The 20,920-nt window shown below is 44.2% G+C and overlaps 1 long non-coding RNA gene across 1 annotated transcript; it reads right to left on the bottom strand.

Annotated features, from left to right (window-relative positions):
* Nucleotides 1–1,413: 1,413 nt before the first annotated feature.
* On the bottom strand, nucleotides 1,414–17,318 carry LOC141112092 (uncharacterized). The gene is made up of 3 exons (XR_012236522.1): nucleotides 17,058–17,318; nucleotides 3,766–3,961; nucleotides 1,414–2,243 (listed from the first exon to the last, which is right to left on the bottom strand). It is a non-coding gene; the product is annotated as an uncharacterized lncRNA (long non-coding RNA).
* Between the last annotated feature and the right edge of the window lie 3,602 nt (nucleotides 17,319–20,920).

Here is a 20,920-nt window from a genome sequence, read left to right as displayed (position 1 = left end):
AGCCACAGTGCCTCATCAAGGCTCCTCTGTATAATGTGGTCATAACTCGTTTTTAGAGTCTCCAAGTTGGAGCACATATAGCAGTGGATAAGTTAAAGTGATTGTTACCTTTCAAAAATTGTCACTGGCAGCCCCTCTATTTTATCTAGGCATAACACACTCTGTATATGTTTTTTTAAACAAAGCCTCTAAATACCTTCTTTCAGCTATATTCAGGCCGGCCACGTGACTCCCAGATGCTCTGCTACTCTGATCCAGGGCTACAGCTGGAGATCTCCCTTTGACGTCAGCCGGGGAGGTCACTTGGCCACTCGGCCCCTCCCGCTGTAGCCCTTGATCAGAGTAGCAGAGCGGCCGGGAGTCATGTGACTGGCCTGAATATAGCTGAAAAAAGGCATTTAGGGGCTTTGTATAAAAAAAAAACACTTACAGAGTGCATAATGCCTGGATAAAATAGGGGGGGGGGGGGCAGTGACAATTATTAAGCTTTTTTAACTACTAATAGCAGCGCGGAGGGGGAGAGACAGAGACACGGAGCTGACAGGCAGGGAGGGAGGGGGACAGAAGAGAGCTGCGGGTGACGGAGGCACGTAAACTGACCATGGTAATCAGGGCTCAGCAGCAATGATTTTTGTGGTAAGTACACAAAGGGGGACACAGGAACTGGCAGGATCAGGCAGGTTTTTTGCATCTTAGAAGCAGGCAGGTTGGACAGCACAAGCACTGGCGCTGTTTAACCTGCTATAAGGGAACAGGAGCTCACTTTTTTTTTTAAGGTTACAAAAACTTCTGGGTTGGTCTGGAAGGAGCCCTCTCCTCCTTAAAGGCGCAGGGACACACTGGACATCCAGCAAAAGCACAATGGCAGCTGAAAGCATCCAATGTGTCCCTAGGATTTTGTTGCCCAACCTTAAGCCGGTCATACATAGTAACTAAGATTTTTCGTTCAAATTTCGCATCATTAGTGGGCCACAACAATGGACAATTTTTGTGCATCCATTGAATTTGAGTGATAGGGCATGTTGGAAATTTTTTGAAAATCTAACAATTTTCTAATCAATGATATGAGAATCGTGAGAGAAATATAATTGAAAAAGAAATGTGCATGAGCATAAGAAAAAAAAAAATTAAGGACAGAAAAGAAGATTCTCAGCCATAAAAATTATTTTCTGTAGCAACATGAGGTGAAATTGAAAGCTTGGTTGGTCAAATTGCGAAATTAATGGTGGCACCATTGGATCACAAAATGCACAAAATTTCTGATTTTCAAAAGAAAATTTATTTAGAATTTGACCCATGTATGGCCTGCATTAGACTGAGTCCTGGACCAAGATATATGGCTTAACTGCAGTGTAGACTGCAAGGTCTAGTACCTGGATTTGTCATCTGGCAAGAACACCTGGATCACAAGACTAGATGAATAGAATGGCAATTTATTTGGCAGATAAGTAGTTAACATGCAGTATACTATATGTATTTCAACTGTGTTTCTATCTGTATGACTAGTAGTATGATGAGTTCAGCTTTCACTTTTATTCATCCAGTCCTGTCTATGCATAAAATGTAAATTTCATCATTTTTTTCTTTACAAAGGTGGCTGGGGCCCATCTAAATATTCTTTGGCCTTAGGCCCTTTTGTATCTTTCAGTGACTCTGAGTATGAGAACAGTGGGGTTGAGAGTTCCTGTATCTGTTCCAGTCTCAGTAATACCTACAGTATGTCCTAGCTCTCTGTTAAGAGCAGAGAAGAAATACACAACTTAGAGATTGACCCATGAGCTGAAGCATATTATGTAAGAGACAAATGGGATATAGTAATAGGTTCTGGACATCATTCAAACTGGCGAACAAGAGGTAGAGCAGGGAACCATAGAGGGCAGCAATGGAGCATAGAGAGGGTCAGTAGTACTTTGACATCTTTTTAAGGTGGGAAGGAGAGCATTAAAAAAAAAATAAGTGTATATTTGCTGTATGTGTAAATTAAAACAAAAAGGCAGATTGATGAACTCTAAAAAATGTTAAAAGTTAGAAGGCAATTTTTCATTCCTACTGACTTTGTTAAAAACAATATTTTATTTTACTGCGCAGATTGTAACTTGTTTTTCACTTTGTGGAAAACTGTCATCCAAGCAATGTCAGAGTTGGCTGAAGGTTTTGGCTTTCTTGAAGGGAAAAATGTCTTTTTTTTTTAAAGAGACTGTATTTGTCTGCTTCTGTTTTTTGGCATTTCTTCAGAAATTCATCTAAATAAAGGAACATAAAAATTATAGTGAAAACAGTAGAATTTAAATTTGAAGAGACAGTTTTGTATTAGCAATTATATGATAATGTAAAAGGATTTGCTCATATAATTGATTTCAAATGCATCTAGATATTCAGTATAGTATTTAGAGTGAGGGTCACAGTGCTGAAAACGATGGCCTTCTAACTATTAGACATGTGCACACTGAAATATTTCGTTTTGGAATTTCAATTTTGTCCAAAAAATAAATTAATTTAGTTACTCCCGAAATTCGTTTTTATTTATCTCGTTTCGTTAAAAAATGCATTCGTCCGAAAATCCGAAATAATTAAGGTTGAATCTGTCATTGAAGGGTTATGGTGTCTGTCGAATGTTCTAAGAAGATTCGACGGAGCAGCTAAACTGTACGACGCCACCACCGTACATTTCTAGTCGAATGTTCTGCCTACAAGCTATAGTAGAATTCTAATGTTGTATGACACTAGTATGACACTTAATGTTGAATCTTTTCTCTCTATGTCGAATAATCTTGGACTAATAGAGTTAGGTTAGGCACATTCAACTTTTTTGCTATTGTCTCTATAATGTCGAATCTTTTCTTTCTATGTCGAATCTTTTCTCTCTATGTCAAATCTTTTCTCTCTATGTCGAATCTTTTCACTCTATGTAGAATCATCCTGGACTAATAGAGCTAAGGTTAGGCACATTCGACAACAGGTTCGATGGACACAGAACACTATTATCAGCGTTATGTCGATTCTCCTATCTATATCGAACTGTTGCCGCAACGAAAACGAAAATAAAGCATTTGTTTATGTCGGATCTTTCGGTTTTCGGATTATGCACGTTTGTTATCGTTTGTCAAAACGATAACGAAAATACTTAGTCTTAGTCTATCACATGCTGGGGACATTAAAGTGAGATTAAAGGGTTTTTTTAAATTTTTTTTTTAAATAACAAACTTGTTATACTTACCTACTCTGTGCAATGGTCTTGCACAGAGCAGTGCTCCTGATCCTCCGCTTCTCGGGTCCCCTGCTGCCTCTTCAGTCCCATCCCACCTGCCTAGTGGCTTCATAGCAAGCAGCTTGCTACAGGGGCACCTGAGCAGACTCGCACCCAAGTTGCTGCCCATGTCCATTCACAATTGGAGCACGGTTTGGCCTCGCCCAAGGTGAGTTTTGGGGGGGAGGGCTGGGGGCACTGCTGCACACAAAAGGTTTTTTACCTTCATGCATAAAATGCATGAAGGCAAAAAACCTTGAGCCTTTACAACCACTTTAAGAAGAATCTCACCATCCCTATTTATGAAATAATTTTAGTTTCTAGATATATCACTAAAGTTGCGACTTTGCTCCACTAAACAGAGGCTTTAAGACCCAATGGCTATGAAAGCAGAGCCAGGCTACTATTGTGGATGCTTTTTTTTAACAGATTCCCACTAAAAGATATAACAGTGCAGGTAATTTAAACAATTGGAATCCATTTGAATCTAACATAAACAAAAAAGTGTGTATACATACTTTTGCCCAGCGGTCTGTCATCCATGTACATCATAGGCCCTCTTCCTCCTCTTCTTTTTCAGGGCATTTGGGAAGGGCTTTGAATGTTGCAGAGAAAAGTACCACCTAATGTCCTGGGGCTGCTCTTTGCAGAATTCTCCTGTTTGGCTAGGGAGGCTTGATGTGCACCTCAAGGTCCAGTCCTTGAAAGTCTGGGCTGATAGAAAGCTGAGCATTATATAAAGTGGCTGTAAACCTCAGACATGAAATATGAACAAAGGATATCCCTTTATAGTGTGTGCTTGTCTCAGCCCAGAGCACTAAGTGCCATTTCTGTCTGCTACCTCGTCCCTCTGCAATCAGTGCGAGTCCCTTCTGATGAGTTTTCCTGACACCAAGAGAAAAATGGTGACAGAAGAGGGCACAGCCTGTGATTGACAGCGCTATACCTGTGTTCTTTGTGAAGGTATGTGTCCCTTCCCTTCAATCAGCTCTCAGAGCTCTTGTACAGTGTGTATCTGCAGCTCCACACCCCCTGTTTTTAGAGCTGAGATATACTATGTACATTTTGGACTTTTAAGGCATGTGGGGGTAAGATAGCTCCAGATAAAGAGGTACAACTTTTGTAGGAGGATTTGTTTCATCTCTGTGTATCAACTAAGGCCAGTCACTTCACTAGGTATATGTGAGGGTATACAACTACTTTAACCTGGAAGGAACAGATCTGGATTGCAAAGTGGTGAGGGGGTCAGGGGTCAGAACTGGAGATAGTATAAGTACTGTAGTGAGAGATGTTTTTTTTTTTTTATCTTAACTACTGAAGGGCATTTCTTTTTTAAGAAAAATCTGTTTTTGTGTTTAATAAAATTAGTCATATTTTGTATTTTTCTGTTTCAATAGTTTTTATTCGGTTTTAACAAGTGGTTAACATACAAAAGTTCCTCCAACACAGGAACAAAAATAAGGCGATGCATAAACAGAAAATATGAGAGCTAATACAACAGCAGTAAATAAAAATGTTAGTGATGCCTTAAGGACCAAGGAGTTCCGATGAGGTTCCTCAAAACTATGGGGCATCCCCTGGGCCCACCAATATCCAAATGTGATGCAATATACAACCTAGACCGAACTGAAAAGGATAAAAGGAGCGTAAACCAGAAGAAAGTTAGGTGGAAGGGTGAGGCTAGAGGAAAGGAGCTTGCTCACCTACCGAGTAGGGAGCTAGAGAAGAGATAGGGAAATCTAGGGCAGAGAGGAAGGCTAGAACATATTTTGTATTTTTGTATTGAATAACATAAAATGGGTTATATCTTCTGCCAGTTTTTTATTGGTGTGATTCCATTGTGTAGATTTCCCTCAGTTCCCAACCCCATGATAACACGAAGTAGGGCAGAAAGACAAAAACAGTAATAAAAATGCAGATGTTTCAGATCCAATCCCTTCTACTAAAAATAAACAGGAATAAATCTTTTGTTTTTGGACTCCTTTTGAGAGAGATGATATGTAAGCCTTTTTTTTTTTTAAGAAAGCAAAAGGTACAAACACTACTTTATTATATTACTGATACAGAGACAAGATTAATAAAAATAAAGTATTTTGTATAAGAATCTCCTGAAGAAAAAAAAGACCACACCTGAAGAGTTTTGCAGACATTCAGGCAGACACACGGAATATGGGATGTCTATCATCATCTTGTTAAATTCTCAGTTCTTGGAAAAAAAAAAATCTAACACAGCTTAGCTTTGCATAGTGATGTTTACCAAGGTTACCAAAATGAGCTTCAAAAGCTACACTGTGTTAGAGGTACTGAGTTTCTATCGTCTATGTACTGTATACAGCAGTGTAAATATCATTCAACTCAGCAACTGAACTTCAATCACAATTGAAAGTTAAGCTTTAAAACCCTACAGGGAGCACAGTCCACCTGACAAGGGTTTCTGGTTTTCATTTAGCTATGGATGTTGAGTATTAGGGTTAAGCCGAGCGATTTTGGTGAATCCTACAAAAAAATTATCGTTTGTACTGCCACATAAAAGAAAAGCATAAAATCTCCAATTCGCTCTTTCAAGTACTAAGGCAAAATTTTCTTTAAAAAAAATACTGTTTTTCAAATTGAAGGGGTGTGTTTTTCGAGAAGGTATGTAAGGGTGGGCTAGAATTGGGTGCCAAGAGTCCCTGCCACTCTTCCTTTCTTGCTAGAAAAGTAACCCTCCTATTTGAGGCTTTAACCCTCCACTGTCTTGTGCCTACTCCATGCCGGAGACCTCCCAACATTACCGGCCGTTATATCCCCAAAAGATGGAATGTCTACACAAAGATAGGGTTGCTGCACTTTACAGTTGGAACTTGGAAGATTCACACAAACAGTCACATTACATTAACATCCTATGTGGGGTTACTCTATTGACAGTCTAATGTCAATCACATTTAGTGGACAGTCCACAGTAGTCACATGTGAAAGCATCATGCAGCACTTTTGGTAAGCAATCTTTCCTCAAACAGTCTCCTTCCACCCAGCGTCATTATGACTTGCTGAGATGGGATCTCTGCAGTCACCTTCTCCATTGGTACGCCTCTCCCGGGACCCTCCAGAGGGATAGCCTCACTCCAGCGTACTCTTGGCCTGGCCTAAAAGGCCTTTCGCAACCCACACTAGCCCCCACCTCTATAAGGGTCAGGAAGCCTACAGTCAGCTCTTCTGGGTGCAGGTCTACCACTCCCTGGCCTCCAGCCCTGTCCAGGATATACACTTGCTGGCTACAATTGCTTAATAGTGGGGTCTCTGGCTCCCATGCCCCAACTGCCCCAGGGCTCCTCCCAACCTAGACTATACTGTATATGGGCACTGACACATCCATGACATCACTACAGGAGGGCTCTAACTAAAACGGACTTCGCACTTGATGACACTGCTTTCTGTTACCAGACACTACACTGAGACAGCTGGTGACAGACTAGCTGGCTGTACCTGCTTACAGGCTTATTTAGGGTAGTGTAGTTCATTCAAATTCTTTGTATTTCTGTTTTCCATTTTTGTGCACTTGATGATGTGTGATGATGTGATGATGTGAATCAGCAGCAGCAGCATTTCCCAACACTGTGCACACCAACCCAGTCACACCCATCCACATCAAAGTCCTGGATTTTCCTTTTGCCAGTGCTACTAATAAAGGATAAAATATACCAGAAGATCTTCATAATGTTATTTGCCAGTGCCTTAACATATTTTTTATGGAAGCAGAGTCAATGCTTTTGAAACCCTCCCCTATACATACCATATCTTGTGCTGACAAGCCTGAAACAGCTGTCCGCAAATTGTGTAAATGGTTATACAGTTTAGACTGCATCTGTGCTATAAATGGGGTGTAACAAAACTATTTGTTTAGTTCCATCCATATAGTTATACGAGAAATATGCTATTTATTTTTTATAAGTGATATAATTCCCAACTCCGGGTAAATTTTGTTACAAGATTAAAATTTAGTTTGAAAAAACATGTAATGTAAAAAAAAAGCTTACCTTCAATCCAGGGTCTGGTATAGATGTTAATCGGGAACCCCACACATAAAACACAGCATAAGGTCCACCCAATTTCCATACTAGGTTAAAAAAAGGCATGAAGACCCCACACACACACACACACAAAAACTATTAATTGAGAATTCAGCCTGGCAGGCCAGGAACAAATGCTGGTCCCCCCTCCTGAACCATACCAAACCCCCACAACCACTGGGCCGGGGTTGTTTGAAAGAGGCCCTTGTCCTTATCAACACCCCCCTTCCCCCCTGTATGCAAACTAAAGGTCTGTTTTATTTAAACTATAAAAATTCAATTTGTTTACATGGCCAGGGACTGCTGGCAGGTAATAGAATGAGGCCAGATTAGATCAGTGGCTGCTAAGGATGTTGGTTGTGACTAAAGGACTGTTGGGCAGAAACACGTCAACTTGTCTTTGAGCTTTTATCTCTGTGAATGTATTAATAAAAGGAAGATTTTACTGCAGCTTTCTGGTGTGCTGATCAATTTGTATGGACTCTAGCTTCAGCAGTTGTGTGGCTGTGATCTGGCACCCACTTTCCCCCCTTTTTTTTTTTCATGGTTTGTTGGGTGTTATTTATTTTTATATATTTTTTACACTTACCACTTGCCACTTTCACCTTCACACATACACTGCTTATTATACACCAGCACCATCACTCACGCCATTCTCCAACCCAATGTATCTGGATCCCCTTCACTCTTTTCCTCCCCCTCTTCCCTTCCCCTTCTTTCCAGCCCCCCATTTTTCCCTTGTTGGCGTCTCTTCTTCCTTCCTTCCTCACTAGTTTTTCCACACACCTTACTTTCCTCCCTTTCGTTCCTCCCTCCCTCCATTTTTACTTCCAGATACATTGGCTACAATATGAGACATTTGATACATATAGAGTAGAAACATGTTAACAACATAGATATACACACATACCATTTATACCATGTTCTCTTTAGTCGCCTACTTCATTACCTTTGTTACTTTTTGATATTTGATTACTACTAGCATATAATATCTCTATTGCAGGCATTGCCTATCCCCCTCCACCACTCCCCTAGGCTTCTGGGATTGCTTTATATGTGTGACTCCTCGCAAGACACGCACAGGCAGTCTGTCTCCCTCTTGGGATCGTGTGGACCGGTTGAGTTGGACCAAGCAAGGGGATTTCCCCTTTAGAGGCTATCCAATACGGCTTAATCTATTATGATCGGTAACTATATATGTACATGTCCAATACTGTTTTCTCCCTTATTTATTTAGTATATTTTTCTCATTATGAACTTCGACTTTTATAAACATTTTTACAGTCTACAACAATCCTCTGAAGATGACCCGGTGGGGTCGAAACGCGTCAGTATTTATATACACTAATCATGTTCCAATCTACCTCATTATTTGATTACTGTATATTATTGTGACTGTCACGTCAGCAACGTTGTTTTTATTTTTTGTACCACAGCTGATGGTTTGATCGACTGTGTTTATAGTTTCCTTTGATATTTTGTTATTATTAAAATCCCACTCACGTAACCTCATGCAGTACTCTTGTACCCTCTTTTTTGCTGCCTAGAAAACCCCACGGGGGACAATTCCTTATTTTTATAACATTATCCGGGGTGTGCAGCCATTTTCTTCTCAATGAGTGTCGTTCCATTTCATTTTCATATATTGGGTGGTTAAACACCCCTTCCCCCCTCTTTGACACTCGAGTCAAGATATGAGATGTGAGCTTTTATGTTGCCCAAATTTGGAATCCACCTACTATATCCCATGTAATTTGCTTTAAGCACCCCAATAAGACAAAGAAATTGTGGGTGTAGATTGAATCTACCTAATGTCAATCAGGATGACACCAACCAATATTTCTCCTGTTTGCTTGTTACAATCACTAGCGTCAATTTTTTTTTGAATATTAGCAGTAAGATACTCTTGGTGAAGCCTAATGTGGATGTCCTGTGGCATTTCAATAGCTCACATCTCTCAGCCATTTCCAATAATTATTATTTAATTTCATGTATATTCATTTTCATTGTAATTACATCATGAACATTTGTGATTGCTAATACTTATGCAACGGACATTGATGTAATGGCTTCTCATTATTTTTTTTTAATACATTTTTATGGCATATATGGGATCATTGGTCATTGAATATCGATTACTGATTATGCTTACATTGACATTAACTTACAATACTATGTTATCCTTGCTTCATGCATCCCCTGGTCGCTGGCCTCTTTTCTTTCCCTTCCCCCTGATTAACTTGTTCCTGACTTCCAGGGGCGTTGCTAGGTCTGAAAAAGATCTGGGGCTAGAGCCCATAGCAGCGGTCACCAACCGGGGGGGGGGGGGGGGGGGGGGGTGCACGCCGGTGGTAAGCAATTTTTGGCGGGCAAAAGAAGGCTGGTGTTGGCGTTTCAATCATCATGGCACCATGGTTGATATGGTGTCAGGGTGATCAAAGCGCATTGTTTCTATTGTTATATTGTAATATATAGAATCAGTGGGAGCCCTGGGCGTGTCACTTGCCACATCACCTGCCACCATTTGCAGATTGTCACTTGCCACCATTTGCAGATTGTCACTTGACACCATTTGCAGATTGTCACTTGCCATGTCACCTGCCACCATTAGCAGATTGTCACTTGCCACCATTAGCAGATTGTCACTTGCTACCATTTGCAGATTGTCACTTGCTATGCCAGCCAGTGCCACCAAATGTGCATTCTCGCTGCATTGGTGGCAGGCTGGCAGCACCGGCCCATTTAGTGAGGGCAGGAGAGCGGAGATGCAGGGCGGGCAGTGAGAGATGATTTATTCTCTCTGCTCCCCACCACACCTCCGACATTGAAGAGGCCCATTTAGTGAGGGCAGAAGAGCGCTGATGTGTGGCAGGCAGTGAGAGATGACATCATCTCTCTGCTCCCCGCCGCACATCGCTCCCACATTGAAGTCCCAGCTGTGAAAGCTGAAGAGTGGTGACGGGCGGGCGGAAAGAGATGATGTCATCTCTGCTTGTCCGCCTGCTCGTCTCCAGGGCTGGACTGAGACAAAAATTTGGCCCTGGACTTCATCCAGACCGGCCAACTTTGACAGGTCTCACCCATGCCAGATCTTCTGGTCCCCCTTGCTCCTGTGGTCCCCCTTGCTCCTGTGGTCCCCCTGTGCTTCTCTGGTCCCCAGCGTGCTGCGCTGGTCCCCCGCGTGCTCCGCTGGTCCCTCTCTGCTCCTCTGGTCCCCCACGTTCTGCGCTGGTCCGTCTGTGCTTCTCTGGTCCGCCTTTGCTCCTCTGGTCCCCCGCGTGCTCCTCTGGTCCCCCGCATGCTCCTCTGGTCCCCCGCGTGCTCCTCTGGTCCCCCGCGTGCTCCTCTGGTCCGCCTGTGCTCCTCTGGTCCCCCGCGTGCTCCTCTGGTCCGCCTGTGCTCCTCTGGTCCCCCGCGTGCTCCTCTGGTCCGCCTGTGCATCTCTGGTCCGCCTGTGCTCCTCTGGTCCCCCGCGTGCTCCTCTGGTCCGCCTGTGCATCTCTGGTCCGCCTGTGCTCCTCTGGTCCCCCGCGCGCTCCTCTGGTCCCCCGCGTGCTCCTCTGGTCCCCCGCGTGCTCCTCTGGTCCCCCGCATGCTCCTCTGATCCGCCTGTGCTCCTCTGGTCCCCCGCTTGCTCCTCTGGTCCCCCGCATGCTCCTCTGGTCCGCCTGTGCTCCTCTGGTCCCCCGCGTGCTCCTCTGGTCCGCCTGTGCATCTCTGGTCCCCCGCGTGCTCCTCTGGTCCCCCGCGTGCTCCTCTGGTCCCCCGCGTGCTCCTCTGGTCCGCCTGTGCTCCTCTGGTCCCCCGCGTGCTCCTCTGGTCCCCCGCGTGCTTCTCTGGTCCCCCGCGTGCTCCTCTGGTCCCCCGCTTGCTCCTCTGGTCCCCCGCTTGCTCCTCTGGTCCCCCGCGTGCTCCTCTGGTCCGCCTGTGCTCCTCTGGTCCCCCGCGTGCTCCTCTGGTCCGCCTGTGCATCTCTGGTCCCCCGCGTGCTCCTCTGGTCCCCCGCGTGCTCCTCTGGTCCCCCGCGTGCTCCTCTGGTCCGCCTGTGCTCCTCTGGTCCCCCGCGTGCTCCTCTGGTCCCCCGCGTGCTCCTCTGGTCCCCCGCGTGCTCCTCTGGTCCCCCGCATGCTCCTCTGGTCCCCCGCGTGCTCCTCTGGTCCGCCTGTGCATCTCTGGTCCGCGCGTGCTCCTCTGGTCCCCCGCGTGCTCCTCTGGTCCCCCGCGTGCTCCTCTGGTCCCCCGCGTGCTCCTCTGGTCCGTCTGTGCTCCTCTGGTCCCCCGCGTGCTCCTCTGGTCCCCCGCTTGCTCCTCTGGTCCCCCGCTTGCTCCTCTGGTCCCCCTGTGCTCCTCTGGTCCCCCTGTGCTCCTCTGGTCCCCCGCGTGCTGTGTGCTGCGCTGGTTCCCTGCATGCTCCGCTGATCCCCCGAATGCTGTTTTGGTCCCACATGTGCTCTGCTGGTCCCCCCCTGCTCTGGTCCCCGTGCTCCTCTATGCCCCCCCCATGCTGCTCTATCCCCCCTCCCAGCGCTCACCTCCTCTCCCTGCTTAGATAGGCATACAGACATGATCCTAGGAGTGGACACTGATAAGCTTATCGTACGATCCAGAAGTTATGCAGCCGCACACAGCTGTGACATGAACTTCCTCGGCACTCGTTCTCTTGTTCTTTCCTTCCCCCGCTCTTCATCCTGTCTGCTGCCGCGGAGAATCTAGATGAGAGCGGGGGAAGGAAGGAACAAGAGAACGAGTGCCGAGGAAGTTCATATCACAGCTGTGTGCGGCTGCATGACTTCTGGATCGTACGATATCAGTGTCCACTCCTAGGATCATGTCTATATGCAGCCGCGCTGCATAACTAAGCAGGGAGATGATGTGAGCGGTGGGGGGGTGGGGGGAGGTGGCGGTCCGATGGCTCAGTGCCTGTACATGCCTGATCGTCCCTCCTCCACCTCCAATGCCGTCCGCCGCAGCCGCGACCCGCCGGCTCTTCTCTCCTCCACACCCGCTGAGACTCGGGGCTATGGGCTCCACATTCGGGGCTCCAGCCTCGATAGCCCCCCCCTGGTGACGCCTATGCTGACTTCCGAACCCGCCGGTTTTCTGGGTATGGGGTCGCCGCTACTGCATGTCTTCCTGGCAGGGTAGGGAGGCACTAGGGCCCTGTGCTTCCCTATGCACCCAACAGGTGGTACCACCACCTGGAGTGTAATTACTCTCTGCCAGCAGCGTCCCGGATCATTTCCGAACGTCGTGCTCATGTCCGCACGTGCGTGTGACATCACGACGCTACGCATTTGTGGCGGGAATGACGGCGGAGCCGGAACCCTCCTCCGGAACACCGGGGGAGCCACACATGGACTGCCGCAGCTGCGGCGTGGTCCCTGCCAGGGAGGGTGAACGTGGGGAGTGGATCCTAGGCACCTGCATATCATTGAGGTCAATTATCCATGGTAGGTTTCCCCTTATAATGGGATGGAACATTTTGGGGATTTGTTGCATTCCCCAATGCTCCACCTGGACGCCCTAACATTGGTTGTACTTTTTGAGAACTGGTAAGTTTATCTCCACATTTACCTCTGATTCCATGGTGTGTGTTTTACACCATGGACGCTTCTCTACTACCTTACACCACAAACGATCTAACTGATTCATTGATATACGTTTTTTGACACTACAGATCCTCCTACACAGTGCACATACCCAGTCGGAATATTTGCTGTGTGACCTTACACACACACACACCTTTCCTCCCTTGCTGAAATTTCTTTTTCTGCAATACACACGGTACCCATACCTACTTTAGTTTACAATGGCCCTCTTTCACCCTCTCTTCTTCACACACATGCATTTTTTGTCATCTTGGGTTTTTCCCTCTTTTTTTTTTTCTTTTTTTTTTTTTTTTCATAGTTTTTTGGGTGTTATTTATTTTTATATATTTTTTACACTTACCACTTGCCACTTTCACCTTCACACATACACTGCTTATTATACACCAGCACCATCACTCACGCCATTCTCCAACCTAATGTATCTGGATCCCCTTCACTCTTTTCCTCCCCCTCCTCCCTTCCCCTTCTTTCCAGCCCCCTGTTTTTCCCTTGTTGGCGTCTCTTCTTCCTTCCTTCCTCACTAGTTTTTCCACACACCTTACTTTCCTCCCTTTCATTACTCCCTCCCTCCATTTTTACTTCCAGATCCATTGGCTACAATATGAGACATTTAATACATATAGAGTAGAAACATGTTAACAACATAGATATACATACATACCATTTATACCATGTTCTCTTTAGTCGCCTATTTCATTACCTTTGTTACTTTTTGATATTTGATTACTACTAGCATATAATATCTCTATTGCAGGCATTGCCACCACTCCCCTAGGCTTCTGGGATTGCTTTATATGTGTGACTCCTCGCAAGACACGCACAGGCAGTCTGACTCCCTCTTGGGATCGTGCGGACCGGTTGAGTTGGACCAAGCAAGGGGATTTCCCCTTTAGAGGCTATCCAATACGGCTTAATCTATTATGATCGGTAACTATATATGTACATGCCCAATACTGTTTTCTCCATTATTTATTTAGTATATCTTTCTCATTATGAACTTCGACTTTTATAAACATTTTTACAGTCTACAACAATCCTCTGAAGATGACCCGGTGGGGTCGAAACGCGTCAGTATTTATATACACGAATCATTTACCAATCTACCTCATTATTTGATTACTGTATATTATTGTGACTGTCACGTCAGCAACGTTGTTTTTATTTTTTGTACCACAGCTGATGGTTTGATCGACTGTGTTTATAATTTCCTTTGATATTTTGTTATTATTAAAATCCCACTCACGTAACCTCATGCAGTACTCTTGTACCCTCTTTTTTGCTGCCTAGAAAACCCCACGGGGGACAATTCCTTATTTTTATAATGATCTGGCACCCACTTGACCTGATATCAGCTTTCAGGTTGTAGCACCACCCCTCTCTTCCTTGTCTTGTTGCTAAGGATGTGGTTTGTGATGGCACTCGTCACTTCCCTAACAATCCTAACAGAGGAAGAAGGAAGTTGTTATACAGTGTATAGTAGCAGCAGAAAAAACCCAACTACCGTATATATGAAGTTTGGCTCCTACTAAACAGGCTGGTTGACACATGTTAAAAAATATTTTCTATACTTTCTGTCCACTAGATTCTCTCAACTGGCCCAGTGGCATATTGTACCCACAAGAGTGTCATGGATTCAATTTGAAACATGTTTAGTACATCCACATTATCTCCCAGGCCATTTGTGGTATTCCTCTACTGTATATCATATCAAGCATTGGCCACATAATAATATGTAATAATATTATGTTTGTCTCGCACTCCCACGCCTCTGGTAAATTATAAAATTCAATTTGGTTTGGCTTCCCCATCCTCCCCATTGACCTACTTTTTGGGTGACCCTTCATTCCCACAGTTTTCCACTGTATCAATAATTCTCTTGGTGAAAGGCTAATCATTTGGTCAAATTAGACGCATTGCAAGATGGGTCGACATTCATCTCATTTGCAAAACTCAAACATTTGCTGGCCATCCCCCATCATGAACATCTATGACACCTTCAAATTCATCATTTTTATGTATCTAGTTACGCCCTTACCCCTACCTCTCCTAAAACATTTTATGAGCAGATCTATATTTCCACCCCTAGAGAAAAGGGACTAATTTCTGACATTTAAAGCTTCATGGTTGGCACTATATGTCCTCAGTCCTTTCCTCATAAACGCAAATCGGAAGAGGATTATGTATTACAATGTACTCCTCAAGATTGGGATACAATGATAGACAATCTCTGGGCCTGTACACGATCCCTCACTTTAATGCCATGTACACACGATCGGACATTCCGACAACAAAATCCTGGATTTATTTCCGACGGATGTTGGCTCAAACTTGTCTTGCATACAAACAGTCGCACAAATGTTGTCGGAAATTCCAAACGTCAAGAACGCGGTGACGTACAACACGTACGACGAGCCAAGAAAAATGAAGTTTATTAGCCAGTGCAGCTCTTCTGCTTGATTCCGAGCATGCGTGGAATTTTGTGCGTTGGAATTGTGTACACACGATCAGAATTTCTGACAACGGATTTTGTTGTCCGAAAATTTGAGAACCAGCTCTCAAATTTTTGTTGTCCGAAATTCCGACAACAAATGTCCGATGGAGCCTACACACGGTCGGAATTTCCGACAACAAGCTCACATCGAACATTTGTTGTCGGAAATTCCGACTGTGTGTACGCGGCATTAGGGAGATGGCAATCCAGCTCCTAACCAGATGGTATTATACCCTGGTTTGTATCCATGCCATTTTCCCTAACTCCTCACCTTTATGTTTTCAGGGTTGCCCAGCCCGAGGCACAATGTATCATAAGTTTTGGTCGTGTCAAGTGTTGCAACCTGTGTGGCATAGGGTTTCTGAGGTATCTACCAAGATTGTGGGTGACCCACTCCAATTGACATTCTCTATGTGTTTGCTTTTCAACTCTATTCCCGATGCCTCGCGCCAAGAAGAACACCTTATCCTCACTGTCTGTGTTGCAACAATTTGGGCAATAGCCCTTCAATGGATATCCACAGTAGTTCCATTTTCTCTTAGTATTGATAGAGTGGATACAGTAATGCTCATGGAACATAGACACCATAGGGGTTATTTACTAAAGGAAAATCCACTTTGCACTGCAAGTGCACTTGGAAGTGCAGTCGCTGTAGATCCGAGGGGGACATGCAAGGAAAATAAAAAAACAGCATTTTAGCTTGCACACGATTGGATGATAAAATCAGCAGAGCTTCCCTTCATTTCAGATCTACCCCTTAGATTTAGAGTGACTGCACTTCCAAGTGCACTTTCAGTGTACTTTTTAAGTGCACTTGCAGTGCAAAGTGGATTTGCCTTTCGTAAATAACCCCCCATATGTTGTTTGATACAAAGCACCTCCTTAATGCCAAATGGAATGCTTGGAAGTCACTGCTTTCTTCTTTTCTGTCATAATTGCTATTTTGAGGATATCACCTGACTCCTCCTGAATAAATAGGCTCTCCCAGTAGGCCATGGGCCAAAGAGACTTCTATCAATTGGCTGGGACAACCTATCCACCCCTAACCCAAATTCACTATGCCCTTGTCATTCCAATGCCAAAGGCCACCTAGTGACAGAAGAGAAAGGTACACCAAATTCAGGTTTAGGGCAAAAGTCAGTGGATCACCCTAACAATTAGCCAGGCTAGTTACCACCTAGCAAACTAAATTCATGAGCAGCCCTGTTTAGGACTAGGATGCTACACACATGACCGCAGTCTCGGCCTGGTCCCGGGTGTTGATAAGTGTGCTCTGTGCAAAAAGGCACCCCCACGTGCAGAGCAAGTAGACCCCGCCCATCACACAACATGGCATAGTCCTACAAGGTACGCCCAGTTACAGGTTGGCCTAGTAGGTGGGAGGGCGCCCACAAATATGTAAAGATATAGATGTCTGGAATCACAGCTGAACTTCTATAATGAGTGACTGCAATAGGAGATGAAAGATGGACAACTACCATCTGTTTTTACTAACAATAACGGCCTGACCTTTAAACAGCAATTATAAGCAGCAAGGTAAAAGCAATCATTAGCTTCTAGTGTAATCATGTAAAGACTGCACTGTCCTAAAACCAGAATGTTCTCAGGCAACCAGATAACTACACAGTTACAATGCATATTGTATATGTGGACTGTCTTACCTTTCAAAGGACTTGTATTTTTGTACATCCAATCCTGATCATAACACAGCCCTGTTATACAGCCCTTGCTGCTGATTTGACTTTTCAGTGCTGCAGATAAGCAATAAAGATAGATGACTTCCTTGGTGCCAGCATTTGATTGGACAGGCAAGGTGCAGCAGTAGATCATTCTTCTGCTCACAATGCTCCCTCCTCCTGTCTACAGGGGAGCATACTGAATTCAGAAAACTTGACATGGATTTATTGAGCAACAAATTCATGTAACCAGTGACAGCTCCGACACAGCCATCACATGAGTTTCTTTACAAACAAGGACTTTGGTTATCATTAGGGTTGCCAATGCTGTTAGGAATATCTTTGGTATTAGAGTTAGCACTAGAGTTGGGGTTATCATTAGGGTTGCCATTGCTTTTAGGAATATCTTTGGTATTAGAGTTAGCACTAGAGTTGGGGTTAGCATTTTTTGTTACACAAAATAGGCCTGGGATAATTGAAATATGCTTCCCTATATCTTAAAAGTAATTTAAAGTCATTTGCACTCTTAAAACTGTCATGAACACCTTCATTGTGCTTTTAGAATTGAATTCAATGCATTTTGATAAAATGGGAAAATGTCCCAAACTTTTCTCATCTCTACTCCTCTCCGTATGTTACTTATCAACACATTAGCACATGTGCTCAGAAATCTCAGAGGCCTTTTCGTGGCATTCTGCTTTGCTCATTTGGTACAGCTGGTATTTTTGTTTTCTAAGCTATTTAACTTAGCACAGCTTTCTGTCAAGCGTTTTGAAAAGATCTAGACCTTCAGGATGGGAGTTAAACCCATGCACACATGGTACAGTGAATTAGTAGTCCATTGCCTTAACAACTCAGCCACCTAATACACCTACCTACCACTTTGCTCTGAACCCAATGCAACATTTTGAATGGTCTTTGCTATCATCCTGTGCAGCAAGTAGTGGTTGCTCAGATTCAGTTGGGCTTGTTTAGCAATGTTAAAGTGTTTCTTAAAGCCTTAAGGTTTTTTACCTTAATGCATTAAGGTAAAAAAACCTTTGGTGCTGCAGGAACCCCCCATATACTTACCTGAGCCCAATCCTGATCCAGCTCTCACCGCTGTCTCCCTCCTCACTGGGCAGATGTGAGGAGGTAATGGGGGACAGGGCAGAGTCATTCAGCCTGTGTCAATGGACACAGACGGAGCAAGCTCACATGAGTGTCCCCATAGAAAGCGGCTTTCTATGGGGACACTCGCCGAAGGGGAGGAGCCTGGAGCACTGACATGGGACCACAGAAAAGGATGATCGGGGTTGCTCTGTGCAAAACCATTGCACAGAGCAGGTAAGTATAACATGTTTATTATTTTAATAGAAAAAAAAGCTGAAGCTTTAATTTTACTTTAAGGATACTTCCCACATGGGTAACTTGGGAATGTACCCACCTGGGTAACTCGGGCACATTATTCAACACATCATATTATCAAGAAATGCGTCAGGGCAGTTTGACATTTTCGGAAAGGATATGTGAAAGCTTGTGGAAAAATAACTCTGTTCTAAATAACATAATCCAGTCATCATCATAGTACCATGAGGTATGCGGACAGGTGTTCTTAGCTGAAAGTGTAAATTGCATAGTTGTCAAGTATCCCAGAATCTGTGGAATAGTTCAGGGATTTTTAATACTGTCCCACAATATTTGTGTCTTTTGGGCTGACCCGCTGGATCCAGGACACTTGGGGGTTGATTTACTAAAACCGGAGAGTGCAAAATCTTGTGCAGCTGTGCATGGTAGCCAATTAGCTTCTTTTTTTTTGGATCTGTTAGTCAGTTGTTGTAAAATTTTTGAGCTCCGCCCACTTTCTGGCTTCCTGTGGGAGTTGTCCCAGATTTGTGGCCATTTAAGGGACCATTCACTGTGAGGTTGATTTAGCTCTGAGAAAAGGGGCATGACCCCCGAAACACGTCAGCCATCAAACCATTTGGTCCCAGGACGAGTTACATTGTGTTCAAGCTGGAGCAGATCAGTTTTGCTTGATGTTTTTTATTGGCATGTGAGTATCCTTTTGTCTTTGTGGATTTTATAAACTTATCAATGGTAATGCATGAGGTGCTTCCTCCCTCCTGTATGTTTTTTTGGAGCTTGTTTGGAAGACTTTCCAGTCTGTGGAGGGCTGCACTCTTGACTGGCACTGTGAAAGGAAGCGAGATTGAAGATTCCCCTTGGGTTTGACATTGAAGTGTTTTTTGGAGAATGAAGCTTTAACGTTACTTTAATGATACCTCCCATATGGGTAACTTAGGAATGTACCCACATGGGTAACTCGGGGCACATTATTTCACACATCATATTATCAGGAAATGTGTCACGGCAGTTTGAGCTTGACCAAGACATGAAAGGAGATGTAAAAGCTTGTGGAAAAAAAAAACTCTGTTCTAAGTAACATAATCCAGTCATCATAGTACTGTCCCACAATGTTTGCATCTCTTGGGCTGACCCGCTGGATCCAGAACACTTGGATGTTGATTTATTAAAACTGGAGAGTGCAAAATCTGGTGCAGCTGTGCATGGTTGCCGATTAGCTTCTAACTTCAGCTTGATTTTGCTGCAGAGCTGCACCAGATTTTACTCTCTTCAGTTTTAGTAAATCAAGCCCTTGGTGACAACACAAAGTGACAGTGGGCGCAGGGTAGAAAGCACTCTGGATTGCAGCACCCAACAGTGGAGTAAAGTCTTGATCTAACATCATAGGGGGAAAAGAAGTGGTGTGTGAGCTAGGGCTCAGTTAAAAAAACTCTGAACCTCAATGAAGGGGACATGTTATTACCAATGACCACCAATGAAGGGGTATAAAATTAAACTTTCATTGACTGCGAAATTAGGTGGCATTTAATATTATTGCCACTGACCACCTTTCCAGGGAGACATGAAGTTACTGGCACTGGCTAGAGGCTACCAATAAAGGGAGGTTTACAGGTATATTAGCTCCCACTGACACCAATACTGGGGCATATTATTGTGTTCACCGACACCAATACTGGGGCATATTATTGTGTTCACCGACACCAATACTGGGGCATATTATTATGTTCACCGACACCAATACTGGGGCATATTATTGTGTTCACCGACACCAATACTGGGGCATATTATTGTGTTCACTGACACCAATACTGGGGCATATTATTGTGTTCACTAACACCAATACTGGGCATATTATTGTGTTCACTGACACCAATACTGGGGCTATTATTGTGCCCATTGACAACAAAGCCAGGGGTTGTTATTTGACCCACTTTCACCAATGCTGGGGGTTATTTTTAGAGCCACTGACACCAATGCTGGGGGTTATTATTGCATCCACTGACACTGATGATAGGGTTTATTCTACTCCCACTTTCTCTGCAGTGTAACCTCCGGACCTAATTAGTCTAAAACACAGTAAAACAAAAGGTGGAGGTTATTTTATTTTCTCTCTCCTCAAGGTGTCTCTCCTAATTATTTTCAAATGTTGGCAGCCACGGAGTTGCCTAATACAGTGTTTCTCAACTCCAGTCCTCAAGGCGCCCCAACAGGTCATGTTTTCAGGATTTCTGTCAGATGAAAGGGCTGTGGTAATTACTAAGGCAGTGAAACTGATCAAATCACCTGTGCAAAATAATGGAAAACCTGAAAACATGACCTGTTGGGGCACCTTGAGGACTGGAGTTGAGAAACACTGGCCTAATACATGATTGCATACTTGATGCATACTTCCTGAAACCTGTGTGGCTCTCACTCCCTCTGCTTCCTGCATCCCCAATTAATCTGAAATCTGGCATGAATCTGATTGGTGGTATGTTCCAAGATCACAAGATTAAAAGAGA

This window comes from Aquarana catesbeiana, linkage group LG11, assembly GCF_042186555.1.
Source record: "Aquarana catesbeiana isolate 2022-GZ linkage group LG11, ASM4218655v1, whole genome shotgun sequence".
Classification (NCBI taxonomy): domain Eukaryota; kingdom Metazoa; phylum Chordata; class Amphibia; order Anura; family Ranidae; genus Aquarana; species Aquarana catesbeiana.
The sequence above is the reverse complement of the archived record's forward strand: the minus strand, read 5'-3'. Positions and strand labels throughout refer to the sequence as shown.